Source organism: Periplaneta americana, chromosome 9 (genome assembly GCF_040183065.1).
Source record: "Periplaneta americana isolate PAMFEO1 chromosome 9, P.americana_PAMFEO1_priV1, whole genome shotgun sequence".
In the NCBI taxonomy this organism is placed as follows: Eukaryota; Metazoa; Arthropoda; class Insecta; order Blattodea; family Blattidae; genus Periplaneta; species Periplaneta americana.
The window spans coordinates 33194324-33199591 of record NC_091125.1 but is presented as its reverse complement, the minus strand read 5'-3'; the positions used below and the strand labels follow the sequence as shown (position 1 = coordinate 33199591).

At 35.5% G+C, this 5268-nt stretch overlaps 1 non-coding gene across 1 annotated transcript; it reads left to right on the top strand.

The window, feature by feature from the left end:
* The first annotated feature begins 4977 nt into the window (after window positions 1–4977).
* On the top strand, window positions 4978–5049 carry TRNAC-GCA (transfer RNA cysteine (anticodon GCA)). The gene has a single exon. It is a non-coding gene; the product is annotated as a tRNA-Cys (tRNA).
* Window positions 5050–5268: the final 219 nt, after the last annotated feature.

The following is a 5268-nucleotide window of genomic DNA, read 5'->3' as shown; positions in this document are numbered from 1 at the left end:
ACCGCAGTTGGAGGGACCCGAGTTCGAGTACAGTGAACTGTCTCTGAAGGTCTGTGGTTCGAGATACTGTGAACTCGAGTGACTGAGATAGAAGAACTGTGAACTGAGAACTGGTAGTTCTGATTTGTAAATAGTACTGTGTAAATATTAGTTAAGATTAACAGTTCATTGTTGTGCGTAATAGTCCAAGTAAGTTGTCATTGTCGTCGGTGGAGTGCTATAACGAATACTGTGTTGAGTGAAGATCCAATTGTTGACGAGAGCGTTTAAGGTGGATTGTAGAAAGGAATTATTGTGGCGAATAAATTACATTGTTGTTACTAATAAAATTCACAATATCAACTGCAAACAAAATAAATGCAAAGCATTTGTTAAACTCTGCTCAGAATCCCTCCGAGAAGACCTATTGTAGTAGAAACTGAGGCTGCAAATTCGACTTTTGGATGTGAATAGATTCTCCATTAAACTCTTATCACTGCGTCGTCGACTCTGCTTTTCTATCACATTGGGAAAGTAGAAACTTCAGCTTGAAGAAACTTAAAGATAATGACCATTTTCTCGTCCCTCGTGTTCCCTATAGTGGTTCCAACAACAGGGCAATTATTTTTTATAGACCTATATACGACGGTCATAAAAGAAAAGAGAAAACAATTCCTTCAAAATGGGGTTTTGTTGTTACATTGGATAAATCGTTAAAATGTAGGTGTGATGGGGCGAGTATCTTCTTTAAATGTGTACAAGACTGAATTACACGAGGCTCTGAGACCTTAAGAGACAGTAAAATTGAACAGGGGGATCACAATAAGAGATGTTTACTAGTCAACAGTCGACAGATTTTAGCAGAAACGCTCTCTGGAAATCCTGAGGGTTATGATTGTCTTAGGAATCTTATAATTCTACGTCATACCGCCAGATAAACACAATAAAGAGTAATGTCTATTGTTATTGGATCCAGTTTAAGTTAATGTTCCCAATATCGCAATAATAAAAGATAATGTTGACATACAATGTTGCTCTTTAAGGCTTTCGAATTTTACAACCTAGAAAGAAGTATCTCATGCTGTAGTATATATTATAGTCTTGATACATGAAGATGTACAATGGCAGGTACTTTGTTTATATTCATGATAGGAATTGACAGTTTACCCATCGAAAGATTGCAATATATTTTAAGTAATAACCAAAGAGAGCAGATGGGGTACGTTATCAGTGGACACAAGTTTACTACACCGAGAGCTATGATTACGTCACGAGGTGGGGGAAGGGGTCTTACTTACCAGGTACAGTCATTGTACGCGCTGAGCTCTCTGATGTTGCCCGTGCTGTTTGAGATAGTTTTGAATACCTGTGCATTTCCTGGGGCATTTGAATTTCCTGTCTTCTTTATATTGTCTTTATTGGTCCTTCTACACTATTTTCTGTATTTACTTTTTTTCCTATCGCAGTCCTTCTAATTTGTCCTAGTTATGTTTACGTAAGTGCAAAACATTATGAGAACAATGTCGCTGTGATCAATCAATTTTATGCCCATGCGAGTCAGGCAGTTCTCACTGAACAAATGTTGATTTTTCCACAATTACATGATGATACTGTATTTTGTTTATCTGTGGTAATTTTAAATGTGTGTCTAAAACTATGAAAGATTTAGAATCTTTCGATTTAACCATGGAAGAAGCAATCAGCTTAGTAGAACTAGCACAGTCATTGAAACAGATAACGGGAGGGATTGGTGGAAGAGTGCAACAAAGGTTGGAAAATATCCTAGAAAAAATACAGGTTATTCCATAATGTGTGATATGGCGGACAAACTATCAAGGAACGAAACAAATGGAAATAGTAACATAGCATATTTCAAGTTCGCCCAGATCACATCATGAGATTTGGAAAGAAGTTTCTCACAATCAATATAAATGCTGCTTCACGGAATATCGTACCAAGTTCACCTCTGAAAGCTTAATGAAGCATGTATATTGTCGTGCACTGTAACAAATGCAGTCATGAAGAAGAGCAAAGTAGTACAAAATAAAATACTATGTTTCCTATGTATAACTATGTATGTTGTAATTAAATGTACAATATAAACAATAGGTTATTTAATATTATAAGTGAAATTACTGAATAGTAAAGATAATTTGCTGCAGGAACTGTACTCCAGTCGTTGTTATTGTAGCGACACGATGACATTCACTCCCTCCCTTCCTTGCTATAACTCTTCTATAGTATGCAATCAGTCAAAGAAATAGGACTTCGAGTACTGAAGCGTTGTTGGAGTCATTCGCTTGAGATTAACGGGAGGGGTCTTATAGAATATAAAAAATTCAGCAGCGCAACATCCCACTAAAAACCAGAGCCGACCACTTCACTGATGGCCTTACATCCATATGCTTCCGCAGTAGTGAACGATAATTCAATCAGAACGGAGGTATCATGTAGTTAGAACGATAATCCTCCCAGCTGTTATAACTGGTTGTCATAACCGGAATTCAATACCTATCGCAACTCCCCAAATGATTCACGATGCTGGGTGGGCACCGATCCCATACACTGGACTAAATATCATTAGAAAATTTCTTTCCCTTGTGGACTCGAACCAGAGCACATTCAGTAACGGGAGTCCTAGGCTTAATTATCAATAAGATGTCACCAAGTCAGATAATTAAAACAGCAATCTCCAACATAAAATAACATTAGTTCATTAGCGAACGTTTTTCAGTAAGTAGTCTTATAATAATAATTATCTGTGTCTCTATATAATAACTCGTATATATTTTTGCACTTATTATCATTTCTCCATCTCAATTTTCAGATGAAACACATACATAACACACGAACATCAGCTACGCAAATTATCGTATATCCTACGACAATCCTCAACTAATGATTACTCTTCAAATATCTATGTTATCAATCATCATTATACATTTTAAAATTTTAACATTATTGACAAATTTTAATCATAATTGTATATTTTATTTGTAACATGAGCTATATGTATAAAATATCCGTCCAATTCAATTTCAAAATCTAAAGATTATATCAATAATTATCCTGTATTATGTCATATTTTACATAAAGCTCACGAATCTCATGTATTGCATACATACTGTACATTGTTCTTTATTCTTTGTTATTTGCATAATTTATTATTATAGGTCCAGATTATATGTTTTTTGTTATATCTGAAGATGCCCCAAACGGCGAAAACGTTCATATATTTTACTAAATAGCAAATAAACATTTGCAAGTTGATATGTCTTAAGACTGAAAATTTATTATATACTTATTTAATAATTCACCAGGCATATTGAAATATAAAAATGAATTGTAAATTAATGCCTTAGACCACGATGACACAGTGCGGGACGACTGCATTCGAATTGGCTCCGAGAAGAAAATATGATGTCCGGATTGGCTCCCAGATTTTTTTTGCATTGACTCCCAAGAAAAGCAAATCGCAGTCGATTAGGCTCCCTTACACAGAGTCATCGGGATGTGTAAAATGTGTCTATCAAAAGCACAGTTGGATGGCGTTGTGCCACGCACTGTAGGCTTATTCACACACGTGCAAAAGTTACCAAAAACGCTGGTGGAGTTACACTTAGCTTTAGGCACTTACAAAGTTGCAACAATTAAGCGGGAGAATTTCTTGTATTTGAATAACAAAGAAAATAATATTGCGATTTTCACTTGTGAAAGAGTGTACATTGACGACACTTTCAAGTGCTGCTCACAGCTGTTCTGCCAGCTTTCCAGCATACATGTTATAAATAATAACATCAATAATAATTGAATAGGTATGCATATTCAATTATTGAAAAAGAGCTTATCGGACCCATACATTATGTTCATCAATAACATTTATGTCCCTTTAATATTTTCAGTTCCACCGGATAAAAAGTCCGACTCGTACAAGAAATTATTCGAATTCCCGAAGAGCTTTGTGGAGCCCAGTGAAGTTTATATAGATTTTGAGGATGCTATTCATACAGCGATAAATTCAGTATGGCGTACAGCGGCGAATAAGGGTTGTAGGTTCCAATTATGATGAAGGAAGATACAATCTTGTAGCTTGTAACCTGAATTTCGAAGTAGAGAGTCTGAGAACGGACATTTTTTGAAACTTATCTTTGATCTATCCCTTCTGACTTCCGACGAGGTAGAAAACGGTTTCATTGAAGATTTGATGATGATCAAAACAGTAAATCCACAGCTCGGTAGTTTTTGTGATTATGTGCTAGAGACTTACGTACAGTATCTCCTTCCTCAAATTTCTCGCCTGAAATTTAGGCTAAATTTTCGGATTCTATCTCTATCTGTAATGCAGTGTTCAAAACCGCAAATTATTTGAGAAATGGACATATTCCGTCATTTTAACTTCCTAGTTTTTTATATTTTTAAACTTAATTTTTAATTTTTATCTCTAAACATTGGCACACAATTTGTTATGTGTCACACAACATGATATTAATCCAAGTATAGCCTTTTTTATTTGATTGTTATTTTTACCTGATTATTTTAACTAATTACAATGTATGATGATCTGACTTACAGCCACACCTAAGCTTTTTTAAAATTAGCATGCATGGTTTGTAATGTGTATATGTGTTCACTCATTGTACTGCTATTACCTGTGTTCAATTTGTTTTGTTTGGTTTATTTTGTCACCTGAAGATGACTTTTGTACAAGTCGAAAATATATCATATGATGACGCAGAATATCTGCATGGAAATATCATACGTACTTCGGTACATCAAAATATATATGATATGCGTAATAAATCACTTTGTGATTTAAGACGGCGCCTATACCGTCGGATCCCGGCCAACCAGTCACTCATTCGAGTGCACCTCAACACATGTATGGACTTCGGTCCTGCGTTCATAGACATCTATGACGTAGTGCAGAGGGCGACCACTAGAGGGAACCCAAGAGATGGAGCTTAATCTGAGACGATTCTAACCGGCGTCGGGGTTGTATCCGGCGTGGCTTAGTGGATAAAGCATCAGCACGCAGAGCTGAAAACCCGGGTTCAAATCCCGGCGCCGGAGAGAATTTTTCTCCGTTCCATCACTCTTTCATCATAATATAATGTGATTTGTGAAATATATAATTTAATGTGATGTAACAGAATTCATTCTGTACTTACACTTCGATAAGTTGTTGACTGAAAATTATACAACTACTTTCTATTAAATTACAATTATGTTATGTTTCATTGTCATGTTAGGAACAAATAAAAATTTTCAAGTAAAATAAATTATAAAAAG